Source organism: Merops nubicus, unplaced genomic scaffold, assembly GCF_000691845.1.
Source record: "Merops nubicus isolate BGI_N331 unplaced genomic scaffold, ASM69184v1 scaffold2820, whole genome shotgun sequence".
Classification (NCBI taxonomy): Eukaryota; Metazoa; Chordata; class Aves; order Coraciiformes; family Meropidae; genus Merops; species Merops nubicus.
In genome coordinates, this window is record NW_008584687.1 from 129,743 (window position 1) to 150,289 (window position 20,547).

Sequence of the window (20,547 nt, forward strand, 5' to 3'; positions counted from 1 at the left end):
AAAACTGGGGGAAACTAATGCAGCATTTTACCCTCAGGATCTCTGAAGTTTCTGAGAGCTTCCTTTCTGTCCCTTTCTCATCTTTAGTGTGTTAAGAGAAATAGCCTGGCTACAGAGGGGTGGGGGCTTTGTGCCCAATTTTAATATTCAAGTTGGGTGAGCTTGGCTCAGATCCCCGAGGACACTAGTCCAGCTCAGACCTGGGAAGTGACAAATGGCCCTGGTGGCTTTGAGGGGTCAGGATACGTTGTGTGAGCTGTAAGGGAGGGATGCAGGGTATCCTGCAGTGTGGGGGCTGTACAAATGTTGCTTCATTTTCTTTGTAAATAATCCCTATTGCCTAGCTAAACCGTATCCTTGTCTTTGCTTTCTTTTAAACCTGTCCCTGTAGTCAAAAAGCAAATGGAACTGAAGTCCAGAGGAGTGAAGCTAATGCCCAGCAAGGACAATAACCAGAAGACATCAGTGTGTAAGTTTTTTGGCTCCTCTTTACGCTGTGTTTTGAATAATGATCTCCTTGAACATTTCATTTGACTTTTCCAGTAATCTCTAAAACTTTGTCACTCTTTAAAGTTTTAATGCTCTTCCCTCTCTTCCCTCTGCATTACTGCATCACTTCTTCCAGTGCTCTATTCACAAGCATGTACTAACTGGCTGCAGTGGGGGTGGAGGGGATGGGTGTGTGTGCATTTAATATATACTGTATGCTCCCTGCTCAGTGCCAGGCTGGGCCTCAGGACTTCTGTCTCCTTCTAGTGTGGAAAGTGGCAAAATCTAAATGATCTTGAAAACTGAACTAATGTTGGTCTTGTAAAATTAGGAATAGGAATAAGGAACCACACCAAAAAAAGACCTGTTAGAAAACCTATGGTGGCAATAGCAGGTCTCTCTCATTTTACTTAGTTGTCCCTGCAGAAGAATCACACCACTGCTGTGCAAGAACTTAAAATACTGATTTTTTTGGTCTCCCTGTTAGTGACTTGCTTTTGGTGTATCTTGTGGTTGATCTGTTTGAGGTGTGCTCAGGATGTCACTCTGCCTCTGCTGTTTTCCTCGTGCAGGAGGTGAATCCATTAGGTCCATCCATCTTTACATTAGGTTCTTCTCAAATCAGAAGCAGGACTCATAGTTTCTTTATGTATGTGACTCTTGACAGACCACTAGGCTCTTGAGGGGACTCTGAGATTAAACAGGAGGGACCTGAGTTAACTCAAGTTTATATTTTATATGAATTCAAATAGGAACAGAACGTAGTGGGTTTTGATCTAGTTATCTGAGGAGATGATGTAATTGCTCATTGTGTTGCACAGTCCATTACACCCATCAAAGTGGTTCCGTTTGGACATTTCACTCGTTTCAATTTCGGATGCAAAATTCAGTTAAGAAAAATGGATGAACTGAATTTAAAACATCACTTGCTGTCTGTCTGAAATGAAAATGGCTCAATTCCAGACCCACGTGAGAGTGCTTATAGTCTGCAATTGTTTCAGGGGAGAGCCCCAACAAGGTAACTGAATAGCAGGATGTGAAGTGTCAAAAATCTCCAGAGCAGAAAATGGGGTGGGGGCTGGGGGGCTGGTTAGAGGGAAATGAATTAAGTGTTTAAAAAAACAATCCTGTATGCAAGGTGTTCCTCGTTGTTTGATACATTCTTGCCAAGAAGAATTTAATTGTAATAAACATTTAAGTTCACTTAACTGAGAATGGAATTCTGCTGGAAAATAGCACTAGCTTTGAGCGGGTGGCACTGGAGATAAAAGGGTGTGTTGGGAGTGGGGTATCTTGGATGTTGGGGAGTGGGAGAAGGGATTCTTCACCGAGTGGGAGATGTTAGTTGGGTTTGGAGTCATTAGTTTACTGTATGTCAGTGTTCTGGTGTTGAGAACATACAGGATTCCCATTCCTTCTCCCAGGGAATGCCAGGCTGCTTGCCTGCAAGAGCTTTACCTGTTGCTAATGAGTGCTGCTAATGACCACTGCCAGCACTGTCCCTGCCAGGGGCTCTGGGGAAAGGTGCTGGGGGCTGAGTAAGAGACAGCAACTGAACTTTGCCTTCTAGTCTATCCTGAGTCCCAGTCGCGCTCCACTTGTGAGGATAAAAACGTCTGAGATCCTTGTTGCCTCTGCCCCGTGGAGAGCAGGCTCTGCTCTTCAAGGCTGTCAGCTCAGCAGCTTGTGGAGTGCTAATCCTGCCCTGTTTGATAGGGCAAAACAGAGCACAGGGAGGCAGCTCAGCCTGGAAGCTGTTAAGCTCTGATACTGTGGATGGTGATAGTGCTGTGGCCCAAATTCTGTTGCCAGCGTGGTGCTTGCCCCAACTCCTGTGCCTGCAGCTCCATCCGTGTGCACCGCTCAGCGAGGTCTGGGTGGCAGATCCAGATTAACCTCTGTCTTGGGCAGCCTGCTGCTGTCACTTCTGTTAGGGTACCTTTTCAGCTTCAGAAATGCTGAGGCAGGAGAAGATGTCTCTAGAAAACGGTTCATTTTCAGAAAACGTAGCCCAAAATGTTATCTTTTCTTTCCCCCTTGCTTTTTTGGTTTGCATGGCTAGCCATGCCCCTTCTTCTCTCTGACTTTATGAGCTTCTGAGTCTGCATATGCATCAGAGATAATGATACAGGTGGGACAGGCTGATTAAAGATCTGTGAGGTTTGCTAGTGTTGCTCTTTTTTCATCTGGCTTGACTATCAGAGTAGTAGAAATCCCTGAGTCTCTTGGTGATAGCTGGAGCAGTGGCATGCTTTGCTTTCAAAGACTCTCCTTCCAGCAGCGTTTTCTAGCACTCTGCACCTGCCCTGAAATTCTCCCTTGAAGAATCTGTGGCCACACAAGGCAGCTTCAGCTCAGTGCTTAGCACCCTGTGGGTCTTCCCAGAGGGTTTCTGGGGGAACAGGGCACAGCTGCCAGATCCCACCCGGGCAGATCAAAGCTTCTGTGCTGCACGTGTCTGCATGCAGGCAGGACATCGTCACCTAACGGCTGCTGGTGCCTCTTCAGAACAAGGACGTGTGGAAATATGGAATTTTGTGGGGAGGTGCTAATTGTCTTTGGTTACAGTCAAACATGTTTATTTGAAATAGAAATCAAGTGCCTCGTGCTGTTCATCATCCCTGGAATTATTTAGATGTCTTGCTTTAATCGTTTTTAGAGGAAAAATAGTACAGCTCTGGGGAATAAGATACAAGAAACAATTTTAAATTTTAGATTACGTTTAGGAGATTTTTTTTTTTTGCTGTATGCAGCATATAAATCTGTATATTCCAGGTCACACAGAGAGAAATGTGGTACTTGTTTTTACAAAACAGCATCAAAGTTGCTTTTCTGACCTTTGAATGAGGCACACCTGAAAATGCACTGCTGGGTGTTATTGGAAGGGTTTGTATCTAAATCTATTTTAAATGTCCAAATGCAGAGTCATTTTGGAGGTGTTGATGACCAGTTTTAGGTCTCAGCCAAGTGTGTGGAAGGTTCTAGATACTCAGCACTGCAGCAAGCCTGGGTTCTGCTCCAGATGCTGAGGTACAAATGTCTGTACGTGGGTCTCTGCTGTCCTGCAGCAGCACAAAGTGAGTATTGAGCTGCAGAGGAGCCAGCCCTGCATTTCTAGCACTAGGCAACAGAGCTTTGAAAGAAAAATTGGCTTAAGTAGGGCATGCTGCAAACACAGTCTTTGCAAATGGTCTTTAAAATCTGAAAGTCTCTAAGTGTTTTTGAACTCACGTACTTCTGACGTATTCTGAGATGGCAACAAGATGTGAAATCTTGGTTCAGAATTCCCCAAGTAAAAACTTCCCAGCTGGAAGTGGTCTCCTGCAATGCCAGGGCCTCTCAGCCTGAGCCTGAACCCTTTTCACACCTGCAGGTTGCTGGACACGTGAGTATTAATGTCTGGGTCAGTGTCACTGAGGTGCTGGAAACACTCAACCCCTGGTTGCTGGGTGCTGAAGGACCTTCCTGGCTCAGGAGGGCAGTGAGCACCTGGGGGTGAGCTCTCAGTGGGTCAGCTCTCCTGCCACTAAGACTGAATTTTGTAACCCATTAACTTGACTGGATGGTTGTGTGGAGTAACTGCAAGGCTCAGCCTGGTCGTAGATCAACCTTCTTACAGCAGCTGGTTACTGCTACAGCCCTTCCCTGCCCACTCCCCTGCCAGCAGCAAAGCTCACTTGCTGTCACTGTACTTCTCATGCTGAGAGATGTGGAGTCTGTGTAAAACCTTTTCTGTTGCTGCTTTATTTTGTAGTTCATATTTTACATTCCTAAATTCAATAAAAAATTGACCCTTGGGAATCTGGCAGTGAACTTTCTTTATTAACATGGGGAGATACAGAGAGCTCAAGAAGGTTCCCAGGTCCTTTAACAGATGGAGTAAATTACTGTGGCAAACAAAGCAATCATAACTGGCTGCTATTGAATACACGATGAGGTAGAAGCTGCTGAGAAAATCAGGAGGAGAATGAAGGGGTGGAAAACTAGTTCTTTGGTTTGGGGGAGAGAATTCTTGAGCCTATAATGTAGAAATGGAACAGTTCATCACAGTTTGTAAGATATATTGTTTTCCTTGTAACCTTAAAGAATTCATTCTGGAGTGCCACAGCCCAGGCATAGATCAATCAAACCTTCAGGAAAATGAACACAGAACTGACAGCAAGTTCTCAGCATAACACATCTGGTTTATAGCCTTTGGTTTAGTTGTGCTCATGCATGCATGTTTAAAACAGAGGACAGACAAACCAGTTTCTGTCAGTGACCATCTAATCCATCTTCTCCCTTTCTTTTGCTCTCCTTGACATTTACAAGTAAAATGTCCCAACTGTCATGTGGAGATATCTTCCCTTTCTCCCCTGCTCCGTTGTATCTGTCTCTGGTTTATCTACATGTGTTATATAGATATGAATAAAAAGCTAGCTAACAAGAGAACTGGTTTCAGTCTCCAGGAGTTAGATTGATAACTGACCACCTCCCCTCTGGTGCCTGTTGGCTTTCTGGTCCTCTGTAGCCTTGCTTCCTCCTGAAGGTTGGATCAGAGGCTCTGAGGTTTGCTGTCACCTCATCTGGGACATGATAAATGATGTGGTACCAAAGCAGGGCAACTAACACGGGAGAGGGGATGTTGTCTGGAGAGTCTTATGTCCATGGGAGGAAGAATTTGAGGTGGGCAGGCGAGCTGGTAACCTGCTCTGGGAGGAGGGGCACAGGGGGCTGTGGCTGCAGAAGCTGTTGGTGTGTGTGCACGTTATGGGATGTCTCGTTCAGTGTGGTTTTACTCTGGGGAAGGTGCAGCATCAAGGTGAGAAATTTCAGGGCTTTTTCTTAAATACCACGTGGACTCGTGACATGCAGCCTTTGCTCGTGCACCCCTAAGCATTAATTTTACCTTGGAGACGTCCGTAGGTGCAGTCAGCATGTTTGCTTGGGTAGGCAGTGATGTACAGAGCCCTGAGGCAGACAGTGTCACCTCTGTGCTTTGTTCAGCTGACCTTTCATGTCTCAGCAGCACTGTTACTTCAGGCACTAGCAGAAGGGCTCTTGGAAGCCAGTGATTCCATTTGTAGGAGGATCACAAAACTATTTTGCATCTCTGAGTCCTGCTGGAGATACCCACTCCTGGAGCAGGGGTTTGTTGTGGCTGCTTCAGTTACTGGGGCACTGCTGCTGGAAATGCTGGAGCTGGATCCTTGCTGTAGACAGAGGCTCCCTCTGACTCGCATTCAGGACGTTGGGATCTGTGAGAGGTGGCAGCAAAGCTTTGTAGGTACAAAATGCAGCTATCAAAGGCACCGTGTGCTGCTTTCATGCTTCTCTCTCTTGCTGGCATCTCTGTCCACGTGACTGAGCTTAATATGAGGTTATGAATATGCAGAGGGAAAACAAGCTCTCAGGAGCCTGGCTCCCCATAAAGCTGCTTCTCTATTACTGTTGTGCCCTCGGAGGCACGGAGGAGACTGAGACAGGGAGCCCTGGTGGCGATGGGGACAGCCCTGACCCCAGCCCTCCAGGTCCTGCAGGCAGCAGGGCAGGGCTTGGCTCCAGCACGGCGGGTGGGAAGAGGGGCCAGGAGAGAAAAAGCCCTTTTGGAATTGATGGGCAGGACATGAGGTGTCTAGAGCCAAGGTGGAGGTCAGAAGCTGAAGTGTTTTCAGTGTGGTAGCTGGTGGTTAGGTGTAGGTGCTCAGATGAAAGCCCGTATCAGCGGGAGCAGAAGAATGATCCTTCCACCCCTTTGTGACCCTGCTGCCCAGCTGCAGTGCCTGACTGCAGGGTCTGGTTACCCTGTGAAGAGTTGCCCTATGTGATGGTCTTGCCTTTTTGTGTGCTCATGCTGTACAGTCTGTTTGTGCTTCTCTTCCCATGCAAATATTCCCATGCCCACACCTCCATACCCTACTGTCACCGTGCCTGGTGCCATGAGGGTCTCAGATTGTTGAGCCAATGTGTCTGTGGTGAGAAACTTGTTTCTGTCACCTCACCATCATCCCTTTGGCAGTGGTCTTTGGGGTCCTGTGCTAACATGGTGTGTTTGGGAGCAGAATTGGGGCTTTTCCTTTACTGCTAGGCAGAGGCAGAATGGAAACACTCGCCTGAGATCCATGTCTCACTGCTGCAGCAGCAGCACCCAGGAGTGTTACTCTGTCTTTGTGTCCTTCCCTTAGTGGGACAAGAAAACTGAGTCACGTAACCTGCTGCCACCCCTTTGTCTCAGACCACTGTGCAGTTTGGTAGTTGGAAGCAGTGTGTTGGCAGATCTCATCTCATCCTTGCCAGGAGCCACCCGGGCTACAGTCAGTGCTCGTTGTCTGCGCCATTGGACAGGCTGGGGGGTGGGAACGGGGGGGTGGAGGATGAAGTTTGAAGGTGTTTATTCAGTGCTGATCACTGCTTCATAGATTTCATGTTGGCAGCTACGTGAAGGTTGCTCCATAAAATTTTTCACATTCAAACTAAATAACTGGCTTTGAAACGCCAGACTTGCATTTCCCTCTCCCTTCTGCCCTCTGTTCTGCTCTTGGCTTTGTCCCTGGTATCACACACCTGCCTTCTCATGGGTTGTTTCTCTCCCCAGCACCACTGGGATGGTTTGGAGGACAGTGGGCTGTCACCTGTCACCTCGTGGTGTCATAGGTGGCCAGTTCCATCCCAGGCTTCGGAAACGGGCTGTTTAGTGGGTGTAATTTTACAGAACAAAAAACACTCTTTTCAGAGGTACTTCTGTAGTGGGACGGAGGGAAAACTGTGTCCCTAGCTGGTGTTTCCTAGAAAACACTTCGGTGTGTAAACTGAGCTGAAATTATTCCAGTGATATTTGTTTCCAAAGCTGTTTTTTTTTCTAAACAAAATGGAACACGTTCAGGTTTTTGAGCTGCCAATTGCCATTTTTCTCTCCACATCCACCAAGACAGTTGATGAAAGAATGTTCCTTTTGCTATTCTGTCTCTGTATGTGCTGTTTTTGCTTTGTAGTAACTCAGGTTGGTGTGTCCCAGGGACATAATATGTGTCCAGACCCTGGGATTCCAGAGAGAGGCAAAAGAATAGGCAACGATTTTAGGTAAGAACCTTTTGTGTGTGTTTATGCATGCTGCAAAGCCACTGTCTGTAACCATTGCCTGTGCTCCTTGGTGCTGTAGAGTTGGTTTTTAGAGACCATCTGCACACCTCTAAACCTGTTCTCTCTGGAGAGCTTGCTGAGGGTGGTGCTGTAGAAGAACTGTGTCTAAACGTGTGTCTGGGAGAGACTGTCCCAGCTCAGGATCTGCAATGATCTCTCTCTGTTTCTCTTTTCACAACATGGGCGTTTAGCCAGGCTTGTACAATCAATGTTTGTTGTCATCCCCCCTCCAGTTAAATGCAGAAAGAACTGTTTTAAACAGCAAAAAACCCTCACTTCTCAAATTAGCTCCAGTCACAGCATGGCCCTGTCCCTAGTGAATTTGAGATGCCTTCCCCAGGCCCTGGTACAGTTCCTTGTCAATAAGTATATGTGGTGCTAGATAATTGTTTTCTTATAAAGCTTAAAACAATGCTGTTATTCCCTTGTAGTTGGTAATGTTCATTTAAAGTGTGCAGGAATGAATCAGGCTGCTGTTAGGAATGCTGAATCAATATTTAATCTTCCCTTGCTGTCAATGGCTGTTTTGTTGGCTAAAAGTGTCTTTAAATTTAACCTGAGTCTATCAAATTTTCCTGAAATCCAGAAAATGGATCGAAGGGGTGAGGGTGGAGGAAAGAGAATTCCCTATAGTCCCTAAATGCCAGAGGATAAATTCTCAGCTGCTGTGAAGCAGTGTTGTGTAACTGCAGTGGATAAAGCAGCATTGCCTTAAACCAGCAAAGGATCTGAGTCCACACAGAGCCACACACTGGTTTGGGTGGGAAGGGACCTTTAAAGGACACCTGGTCCAACCCCCCTGCTCTGAGCAGGGACATCTGCAGCTAGAGCAGGGTGCTCAGAGCACTGACCAGCCTGGCCTGGAACACTTCCAGGAATCCACAACTTTTTTGGGCAACCCAATCCAGCATCCTGCCACCCTCATCATAAAGAATTCCTTCCTTATGTCCAATCTAAACCTACCTGCTTTCCCTTTAAAACCATCACCCCTTCCTTGTCCTGTCACCACAGGCCTAGGTAGAAAGCCTCTCTCCATCTTTCCTGCAAGCCCTATTTATTTATTGAAAGGCCACAATAAGGTCTCCCCAGAGCCTTTTCTTCTCCAGGCTGAAGAAGCAAAGTGATAGAATAAAGAACAATTCTTTCAGTAGTAGATAAAGCATTTTTTTTTTTCTTTATAAGAATGCTGAGCATGTCATCCCTCGGGGCAGAGTCTGTGCTCCTGCACTGAATAAAATTCCCACTGAAGTTGCACTGAAAGACTCAAATCTGTTCTTGGACTCTCAGCACCTCAGGCAAACAGTGCCCAGCACAAGCAGCTGCACGAGGCAGAAGCTTGCCCCTCATTCATTTCTGCTGTTGCCTGCAGGGCCAGTGAACTCTCTCTGCTCACCATGTGGAGAGTCTCTGGGATTGCAGGGAGCAAGTGACAGACCTGTTGCTGCAGAAGTGTCTCGGCTGCTAACGTCACCCTCTGTTCTGTCTGCTAGGTTAGGCTCCAGCATCCAGTTCACCTGCAACGAGGGCTATGATCTGCAGGGCTCCAAAAGCATCACCTGTAAGAGAGTGAGCGACATAATTGTTGCGTGGAGCGACCACAGACCAGTGTGCAGAGGTGAGAAGACCAAAAAATTTACTGTGTTATTGGAGCTAATGAGAGAACCCATCTCCTTGGTGCCCCCTTCATGCACCGCCCATTCTGTCCTCCAGTTTGTCACTGCCTGGCCAGGACCCCTCAGCAGGTTGTCCACCTCAGCCTGCTGTGTGGCCCGAGGTGCAGAGCTGTTTTCAAACCCCAGCCCCAGGCAGGGTGCTCAGTTTGAAGAGCCCCATCTCAGCACTGCCAGCCTGCTGTGGCAGTTCAGCTCCACACTGCTGTGTCTTCACACTGCTCTGAGTCCATTTGTGCTCTTGGGAGGGGGAGTTTGGGCTTGCTGGCTTTGTGATCCAGAAGTCAGTAGGATCTTCATTGTTTTCTTATGGTCACTCTTGTTTTCTGGTTGAGCTTAAGAGTGTAATACAAGTTCAAATCTTCAGTCTTTTCAGCATAAGCTTGAGAAAGAAACCTTTGCGTAGTTCTTGTGCAGTTGCTTTTATTCCAGAAATTCAAATTTTAAGAAAAACACCTGTTCCTGTGCATTATGGAAGTAATAATGATTTCCAGTTAATGATTTCCATTAACTGTGGAGCTTCACAAGCTCTTAGCTGTGCACCATATGGATATTTGTGTCCTGGATCCTCACCTCTCAGGAGGTGACAGACAGCATTGCTATTCTCTCTGTTCTGGGTGTTTCTTTTTATGGGATAAGGAGAAGAGGGGAGAGAAGGTGAAAGCCTGGAACAGAATCTGGAAAAGCTCAGGTAGAGGGAGTTTCTTTTAAATGGAACTTGCAATGTGGGATTACTTGGGCTGTGGTTACCACTAGCACCATCCTGATTATCCTGTGGCCCAGCCACGAGCCATCACTGAATGGAGATTTCTTTCAGCAGAAAACCCACTAATGCCCATTTTGCCCTTGGCCATTTTGTTTTCACTCCCCCCTAAAAAAGTCACATGTGTAATTGTGATATTTGTAATGCTAATAACGAACAACTTGTAATATTTTTAATTAAATCCCTCTAAAGCTCTTAAAGCCATAAACTGGTAATTTTTCCAGTTCTTTTTTCTTTCATTTCATCTGAAGATTTTTTCAAGTCTTTGGAATCCTGTCTAATTCTTGAAACAAGTCTAGAATAAATTGAATCAGTGTAAGAGGATATTGGCATAAATATGTGACACTCTAAAGGAAATTTGTGGTGTCCTCTCACAAGAGATAAGAAAGGATTTGCCTGTATTATTATGATTCTATGAATCAACTTAATTTTTTTTTTAAACTACTAACTTGTGGTTCTTTTCTTTCTTTTCAAAAAGTTTTCCATTTGCTTTTTATTTCACCTTTATACCACTTTTTTCCTGTATGTTCCATTTTGTTATTGGGTATTGAGTTTATCTTAAGCTGCAGACTGCAACAGTTTCTAAAACCCAGTGATCAAACCTCTTGCTGCTGTTGGGAGACCTTCTGAGCTTCCCCATCTGCAGCAGATTCACTCTGGGTCCTGGGGAGACTCACTTTATCCCTTGTTCTCCTGTTGCCCACTTTTAAAATGGGAATAATGGGATTTACCTTTTTTTTTCCCAAGATAGGATGGGACACATGTGACAGACTCCAGGGTGGGGTCACAAAAGAGGAACGTGGTGAAGCATCATGGACAGATGCCCTCAGCTGCTTCCTGAGCTGCTTCTCAGCCTTCCTCATGTTCCCTGTGTGACCTCTGTGTAGTCAGTTTGGCCAGGAGATCCTTTTCCCTGCTGTACTGCTCTCTGGAGGGGGGACAAAAGCTTTGTAGATGCCACATGTGCAAATGCAGCCCCTTTGAGTTAAATTAATTTTGAGGATCCGTCACAAAGGCAGAGGCAGTTAGAAAACCAGGATGCTGTTCTGCACATTTTCTGGCTAAATATTACATCAAAGGAATACCACAGGCAAAAAATTTCCTGCTTGAGCACTTTTCAGCTTCTGCTTTACCTAAGATGTTTTTAAGATATGAAGTTGAGCTGCCATCATGGTTCTGAGTCCACAGTCACCTCTGAGTGAAGTCAGCCCTTACCCAATAAATCCTTGCTGTGCAGTACATTTTTTTTAGCTTGCAGTGAAGAAAGGAAATACAACTTTCTGAGGCTGTTAAAAAGGAGCTGTCTTACGTGGCATCTTCATGGAGCTGGTTTCACTATCCTGGACTTAAAAATATCACAGTGAAGACTCTAATATATTAAATGAACAAACAAAACCAGGTTGAGCACTAAAGGATGGGTGGTGGTTGGGTGGTCGGGTGGTTCATCTGTGTTATCCCCTTGACGCACTGCTCTTCATCACAGCTAAATCCTTCATCTCTGTTACCTGAAAAGAAAAAAAGGCCTCTTTTGGCTAGTGAGAACAACACAGAGCAGCAATTTTAATTCTTCCCCCGTTCCATAACGTGTGCATCTCTGCTTCCCTCTCCTCCTTAAACAGCACAGGGTACATCCCAAAGCCAAGAGACCTCACTCCCACGTCTGTCTGTATTTCTCTTTGCAGCTAGGATGTGTGACATGTACCTGCGTGGCCCCAGTGGGGTGATAACCTCTCCCAACTACCCAGTCCAGTACGACAACAACGCCTACTGCGTGTGGGTCATCACCGCGCTCAACCCCGCCAAGGTAGGCCCTGCAGGTGGCTCCCCTTGTCCTTCCTCCAGCACCTGGCTTGGAATGTCCTGTAGCTGTGCTCTGCAGAGAGGGCTGGTCTCTGATACCTAGGCATTCAGGTTTCTGTTCTGGTGTTGTGCCTCTCTCTTCTTCTTCCACGTTTCTTGACTGTCTTTAAAGACCGCGACACGTCACGTTCCATCTCCACAGAAAGTTCATTTTGTTAAAGGATGTAATTAAAAGTAAATGTAATTATTTTGAATCCAAACCTCTTTGATGTCTTGGTGTAAATGGTGGTGAAATGCCAAGCAGCTCAGCAAAGCACCTCGTCAGGGCAGCGCTGGGCTGGGGCAGGAGGGCTGTGCCAGGAAGGCTGATTTGGCTCTTGCTCTGGCCGGCGGGGGTTTCAGCTCACAGAGGGCAGCTGAGGAGGGGGCTGTGGCTCTATCCACTGAGCTGTGGCTCTATCCACTGCTGCCCCTGCAGTGCTGCAAATTTATAAACGAGTCCTTTCAGTGCTCACTGAGGTTTCAAAGAGGAGAGGGGGGTGTAGATATTTTGTCCCCACTGTTCTGCGTGTGTGATTCGAGGCTATTGAAGCTGATCAAGTAGAGAACAAGGCTTCACTGCCTTGGCCTTGGTAAGATCAAGTCCTTTCCACTGGCTCAAGGAGGGCAATGTTCAGTGTCTCACAGCTTTTTCTAGCCCTACAAACTCAGCTTGTTCCTCTCCTCCAGGTCTGCATGGGGACGTAAGGCCAGAAATTTCTTTGCTGTGTAGCTCGGAGTATGCTTTCTGAGGTGCTACTCACCATCTTCTGCTCTCAGAAGATGACAGGTTTCATTCTTTTTAGTATCTGGTTTCCTACTAACATCACCTCTATCAGCTCATGAGCAAATTTGGCATGCCAAGGCACTGAGCTCCTGTGCTTGCTCTGTCAGTTATGCCTTGGTCCTTCCTCTGGACACTGCTGTGCTCTGGCACTCTGCCTTCAGCCACTGATCCAAGGAAGGCATTTCATGGTCACGTTAGTATCCCAGGGTCTCATCTTTTGCTTGTTATGGTCTGTGGTAATGCTGGCAACCACCCCGAGTTGTAGCCTGCTCACTGATGGGATGGCATCTTGTGCTCTCACCTCCAGCACTTCCCCTCCCTCTGGAGCACTCGCCATGGCAGGGCAGCGAGAGCTGGGGCTGCCTGAAGAGCCTGTTGAGTTCTGTTTTTCTCTCCTCATTGACCTTAGTTCAAGCCTTTAATAAGTGCAGACCACTGGTGGATTATGATTTTAATGAGAAGTATTCCTATGTTCCAATTTCAGAATGAGTTTGTATTTAAAGGGCTGTCATTAGCTGGGCATTGCATCCAGCGGATGTCTTGGTTTGGCTACACAGGAGTGTAATAATGACCCAAATTCTGGGAAACTGGAGTGTGGAATCAGGATGTTTTGCAGTGCTGATTTATTAGGAATGATTTACTGGTTAATCAGACCCAGGAGGTTCTCCTTCATCAGGGTAATGTGCAAGTGGAGAACAGAGCACATGGAGCAGCAGCTATTGCTCGAGTGTCAGCTGTGGTTTGGAGCCTGAGGCTGCAGACCCCTGGGCACACGTGGCCCGTGCATGGGCAGGTTGTTAGCTCACCAACACCTTAGGCTGTGGTGCGTGCAGTGTGTCTTTATTTCTCTGCATCTTTGTCTTTCAGAGATGGGCAAAATCCAGTTTTGGTGTGTACAAATAGTACTCTGAGTTTGGAAGGAAGCTGTAGTGAGCTAGGAGTAGACGTGCCCCGGGTGTTAGGTAGGGCAGCACTTCCATCGGGGTCTCCAGGTACAAATGATGGAGATCTGACAGTCAATTGAGAGAGATGCTGATGGGCCACGTCTGCTCTTTTACTGACCCTTTGTCACATTGCTGGCGTGTTGAATATTCAGAGTCTAATCATCAGTTTGGTTCATTTGCTTTTCTGCCAGCCTCATGCACAAACTTTTCCTGCTTTTCCTTCAGCAGTGTGGTAGGTAGGAAGACAAGTTTTCTCTTTTCTAAGCTTCCTGGGCAGACTGTCTCATTTTTCAAAACCTTTCTCTCTCTGGATTTATACTTATTTAAAGTTTCTCCTTTTCCCCTGGTTAGCATCCTATTTAGAAAACAAAATCTACAAGTCCTCTTCCTCAGCTTTCATAAGTCATAAAGAGTGTTCAAACTGATAAAATGCATTAATCTCAAGATGTACCAACTTGGAGCAGAGATTAAGGAGCACAAGTAACTCGTTTGTGCTCCATGAGCTGCAGTGTTGTACTCTGAAGGGGTGCAGCAATCTGGAATAAGGACAGATTGGTCAAATCAGCAGCTTCTGTTAATGGTGTAAAGAGACTGCCATTTTCTTTTTCTTTGAAGTGATAAATAATTAATAATATCAGTTTATAGAGGGCTTCTGGGCTTTGGGTGTTTCATCCTGGAAGCCTAATTTACAGGTAGGGAGGGACTCTCCATCTCCTGGAGGCAGGGAGGGTTGGGAGACACATTAATTGTTCCAGGAGAGCCACTGCTGTGCCTGCTGCTGCCTGGATGGTGCTTCTCCTGCTCCTCCTGCTCCCTGGAGCTGCCCTTGCTCTGGGGGAATGGCAGAGGAGGCTCCGTGGGGTCCTGGGGCCAGGCGAGGCACAGGCCTCCTGCAGGAAAACAGGAAGCAATGGAGACAGATCAATTGTCCTCAGTGTTTTCTGCTGTTCAAAGAATTCATCAAAGCTCCAGAAACCCAAGTTGTGCCAACAGGACTGTATCTGATGGGGGAAAATGGAAAAAGGCAAACGGATTCCCTGGCATGGGGAGTTCCTTTTGTGCAGCACAGAGCCCCTGAGGCTGGCTGCAGCTCCCCTGGGCATAACCCAGGGCAGCACTGGAGGGGCTGGGCTGTGGGTTTTAATCCCAGCTCAGTCACTGGTGTTCCCACCACCAAGTCCCCTTGTGCTGCCTCCAGGTGGGAGCAGGTTGCTGAGCTGGGAGCAGGTTGAGCCAGATTCACTGCACCTCCCTGGCTGCCCTCCCCTCTGTGCCAGGACCATCCCAGCATGGGGCTGAACTTAAATTAAATGCTTGTGAAATACCTTGAAGACAGAACGTGTTACGGGCCCCAGCCGACGCCTGCTGAAGACAGTGGTAATCTTTTTATTGACTTGAGTGGTCTTTGGATCAGGTCCTGTTATATGAAGCTTTTAATAGGAGCGATGGGAAAACCACCGAGTTGAATTTAGAACTCATTTGCAAGTCATCTGTTCTATATTTGGAAAAGAACTGTGAGCCAGATTCACTGAGCTCCATAATCCCCTCGAAGTTTGCTCAGAAACCTCCATAAACAGGGTTAGGGGCATAATGCTCCTCACCTGACAGCTTGGGATTATTTCCTATACAGAGGGTGACACCAAACCTGTTTGGGAGGTATGCAGAGCATATGGGTCTGAGGGTCCCTAGTGCCATGGGAATTAATTTCAGCCACAGTGGAAAAAGGAGTCACCTGGGGACTGAGAACTGCAGATGATAATTGATGAATTTGCATCCAAACTATTTCTGAACCTTCTTGACATATAATGGATGTTTCTGGTTGGTGTTTCTCCTGGGGTTGTTCTCACCTGGAGCCTAGCTTGCCAAATAAAGCTCTGTCCAAGCTTCTTGTGTCATTGGTGGAGAGAGATGGGCCCCTCCAGGGGATGATTCATCCCAAATAAAGACAGATGCTTGTGATGGGGGCAGGGGGGAGGAAATGAGTAATATGTGCTTGTAAAGCATGGGGCTCTAACTGCAAGAGGTGCTGTTCTCCATGGAGAGCATTACTGTGGGTTTTTTCCTGTGAATGTGACTGCACTTCAAATCACTTTGCAGTACACAGCTTTAGAATCAGGTGTCATATTCCAGCCTGTTTTCTGGAGTTTGCTAATTGCTTCCTGTCACTTCAGCAGCTTGAAATTGAGGTTTTGTGTCATCCCTGTGTTTGTGTGTGCTGGTAGGTCTCGTGTTGTTTAATGAATCATTAAATAATTTCCAGCTTTCAGACAAAAAAAAAAAATAGGAAAATGGATAAATAAATATTGTATTCAGCATCCTGTTCCTGTGCCACAAGGTTAGTCTTCAATATACTAGAATATAATTAGTTATTTAATTAGGGTCAGATTCCTTAGAATGCAGCTTACTTGAATGACTGACTTAGCTAATGATGTGTGCTGCTTTACAGCACTGTGTTCTTTGTATTAATTACATTATTCTATCATTACATGGTTTAATAATAATCTGCACAGGTTAATATTTTGGTACTACTACTAAAATTAATGATTCCAGACTTCTATGAAGTATCACACAAGCTGCTATTTCCCAGTCCTGGGGCTTTTGGGTAATACCCAATTTTCAGAATGCCACGACTAAAATATCTCATTTGCTTTTCTATGCATTTGAGAAGCATTAATTTGATTTCTGTGTAGAAGACAGCACATGACAGTTCAGTCTGAGCTATATATACACCCATTTTTTTTAAAAGAACATTCACACCACTCAATATCTATTAAGCAGCATTTTCTTAAGGGTTGAAGTGGAGCAGCTTTTGACATAAAAACGTTCCCAGCTTCCTGGGGAGTCCATACAAGCCTTGGAGAGACTGCAGAGCCACGCTCACTTAACACCACCATTAATTAGTGCTTGTGATTCTATCTTTGGAACTCCATCCCCCCATGGTTGCACACGTGCTCAAGGGTTTGCAGGAGATGCTGCCTTTATAATAGGGAAGAAATTACAAGACCAGGGCTTAATTTTCCTTTGCCTTGCTTCATGTGTCCATGGTCCCTGACACACACGTTGGGTCCCTTTCATTAATTGCTTTGGATAATTTCTGTGTTGTGTGAAACAGCAAAAAAAAAAAATTAGTAGGAAACTAAATTGAGTAATTTAGTCTGTTGAAAGTTAGGAAATTTCATCTATTTACAGGCACATGTAGAAAGGTCTGGATGCATTCCAGGGCTTGTGTACTTTCCTGAATCCAGTCAGTTGAAAAGCTCTGAGAGGCAAAGCTCCTGTTGATATCTTCTGTTGTGGATGTGAAGCACTCCTGTAAATGAAGCTCTCTTCTGTTTGTTTGCTCTGTCTGAGGCTGGATTAAGGACCTTTGTGCCCTAAGTCACAGTAATTTTCAGTTATTTGCAAACAAGAGGTTTCAAAAGCAGCCAAGAGACTTGGAACACAAACATCTTGACTTCTGTGGGACCTTTGCTCCTAAATGATGTGCAGAGGCTGTGTAAGTCGAGTGGGGTGGAAGGTTTGGGTAGAGAGGGAGAAAAACCACAGGAATGGGGCAGATGTGATGATGATTGTGTTTGCAGACAGCTTGAGATGATTTCCTTGAGCCACCCCAGCAGTAATTCACATAAAGCCTTTCTTGGCTTTCTTCTGGTAGAAGCTTCTGAAAACCAGAGGAACTTTTTGAGCCACCCAGAGCAAAAGACTCTGCCCTGTTTGTGGTGAATACACTCCCTGTATGCACATTCAAATCCACCAGCAACATCTCAGGTTTATGAAAGAAGTAGCATCAGTGCCTGGTGGAAAAAAGCATGCTGAAATCTCAGCACACATATTGTTATCAATAAAGGCATCTAGAAAATCAATAGATAAAGCAGAAAAAATCGGAGAGGAAATTTCAGTAAGAGCTCAATCTGTCTGGAAAGAATTGCTACAGTGCTATTAAAAGGGAGGATGGTCACCTCAGGTGATGTCCTGAAGATATTAATGCTCTTATAAATTGCTTCTCAAAAGACAAACGGATAAATAAACAAGACAAGGACCTGCTGGCTGCCTTGGCAGTTGATTCATATTAACATGCTGCATCTTTGCCAGGTTATCAAACTCACCTTTGAAGAATTTGAACTAGAAAGAGGATATGACACTCTGACAGTGGGTGATGGAGGACAAGTCGGAGACCAGAAAACTGTGCTTTATGTGTAAGTAGCATGTCCTTATGTCCCTCTGAGAAATGCCCCCTGAGCTCTGTCTGCTGGAGTGCCCTGCTCTGTGCCTGGCTGGGTGGGTTCCATGCTGTGTGTCAGTTTTGGTGGAGCTGGCTGTTCTGGAGTGTTCTTCCCTCATCCTGTTCTCTTGGGCTTCAGCTGCCAGTAACTTCGCTTTGCTTCTCTTGAACAGCCTTTGTTGGGGTTCCTGAGGGAGAGGCTGAGGCTGTCCAGGGAGCTGACTGACCAGGATTAAAGTTCAGATAGAGGAGTAAATGCAAAGCAGGCAGGAACTGAGAACTGTGTAGGTCTCTCTCCTCTGCTGTCCTTCTTGTGCAGTCATTTTTAACAGTGCAAAGTGGCTGTAAATGCATCTCTGAGCATTTTACACTCAGTGTGCATTGGTGTCAATGAGGACACGAGCTTCTTCAAGGCTGAGAACTGGCAGATAGGATGTTCTGTGGAGGTCTCTTGGTGGAGGAAACGTTGTAGATAGTCTGCTTTCCTTCCAGGCCTTTCTGCATCCCTCTCTCCCATCTAAACACATGGGGAGGGGGATGGATTGTTTAGGGTTGGTTTTTTTGGTTTTGTTGGTTGAGGTGTTGGAGGCAGGGGGGTGTTTTGGGTTTTGGTTTGTTGTCTTGGGTTTGGTTTGTTTGTTTTCTGTTGGAAGAGTAGGGGGTGTTTCCAATTTTAGTTATGAAGAAAGGGACACTGGAGCAGTACAGGGCCTGTCCAGCCATGCTGAAGGAAGAGATGAAATCCCTGATGCTGCCAGTGTTGAGAATAAAGAACTGCTGTGTTGTCAGTCTGTTTTTAGAAGATTTGAAGACCAAGTGCTTTATGTTCTAGCACAGCTAATAGAGGGAATAAAAGAGAAATAGACTCTATATTGGCTCTTGCAATCTCGTGCTCAGCACTTAATAACTGGAGACAGTTTGGGTTTCTGTTGGAAGGAGTGTGTCAATGACAGTGATCCGAAGGAATGTGTGGGTTAGGAGATGGAAGGTCAAGGTTTTTCCTGACCCGTGTCTTTTACAGCCTGTAAGCATCAATTTCTGGTGTCTTCTGTTTCTTAGGCAGTTTTGAGGCTGGTGAGAGCTCTTGGCTGCTCTGAGGAAAGGGTGTGCTGGGACCTCAGAGTTTTGATGGATGGTGACAGAGTGCTCACCACACAGAGGTTTTTCTCCCTGCAAACTTTCATATCTGTCTGAATGTTGGTTTTACATGCACAGTGTGCTCCACTCTGAGCCTGCACCATGTGAAGGTGGGAGTAGATTCCTGTGTAGCATGGGGGTAAGTCAGGGCCTCTTACAGTAGCCTCTGGAAAATGCCACAGTTGAAGAGTGAGCAGTGATCCTCTTTCAGAAAGCTGTTTGTTCTCCTTAACCTGCTGATGTTAATGGTTTGTGTTTGCCCTTCCTCCAGTAAAATCCCTCTGTTCCTTTCCTGAAGGTTCAGTGAGGAATCAAGTTGTGTATCGTTCACATGGAGTTGTCCTAATTGTGTGTCATTCAAATCCACTTTGCTGAAGAAACAATTATTGTGCTCTCTCTTCTCTGAATCAGTAAATACTGCATAGCTTTATGGAAATGCAAAGTCTAAGAAGTGTTGGAGAGCTAAGGGTGCCCTGCAGTGGGGTGCTGCAGGAAATCCACCTTGCTCTGGTGTGTGTGAGCAGTGCAGTTGGGCCCCTGGCACAGTCACCTGGCACAGCCATGGCCAGCACCCGTGGCAGGGACAGTCCCAGGGCAGAGCCCTGTGCTGCTGCCAAGGTGTGCTGTTGCCTGAGGCTCCTGACTTGGGGTCAGCTTTGAGCCCCTGCAGGTGCTCTGCTCCATGTCCTGGAGCTCAGCTGTGCCCCATGGCTGTGCTCAGGTCCTGGTTGCTCCCAATGTGGCTTCTTGCCCTGTTGGGCATCACTGATGGCAGCCTGGGTGTTCCTCAGAGTCTCTCAGATGGCTGGAGGGTGCCTGTCAGGCCAGGTGCTGGAGCAGAAGCAGGGAGCAGTCACCCTGACTTTCAGGAGGACTGTTTGATGAATGGGGTGTTGGAACCAGGGCCACCAGCATCCAGCTTTAATGTCTTAACTTGCAAGACTCCTTTTTTCATCTAACCACAAATGTATAAGAGCAAACACTCCAAAAGCTACTCGAGCAAAGCTGTTGTACTTTTCCCAACTGGTAGAGAGTGTTTCATATTGTGGTTTTTAATTCCTCCTCTTCACTTGTTTTTCCTCAGGAATCAGCCTCCCACTGCACTGTCACTTATCTTAATGTCTGCTTGTCTTTCCAAAGTCTCTGTTTCTCTGAGGTTCATTTTCCTATACATTTCAGAACATGAACACCAGTGATACTTAGGTCAGGAACTCTAACCTGCAATGCATAGAAATGTACAGTCTGATTATTGCAGAAGTGTTTGTAATTAAAGTGTCACAGAACATTTCACAGCTGATTGGTCAAAATGTGCAAATTACTGCCAGGGGAGTAGTTTGTAATAACTTGCTGGAATTAATTCTCATTCCATCCCTTTTGGTTTGTGTAAAGTCCATGAAGATTTTCTTAGATTTTATTTTAGTCATTCCACGTTTTCTCACTCTGTATTAGCTACTCAACACCTTGCTGATGCAAATTTGGAATATTTGAGACTCTCTGCACGAGGTGAAGCATCTGGTAGCTTCTCCCAGTGCAGGAGAACTTTCCATTAAATTGCTGATGCTAATCCTAACAGGGGA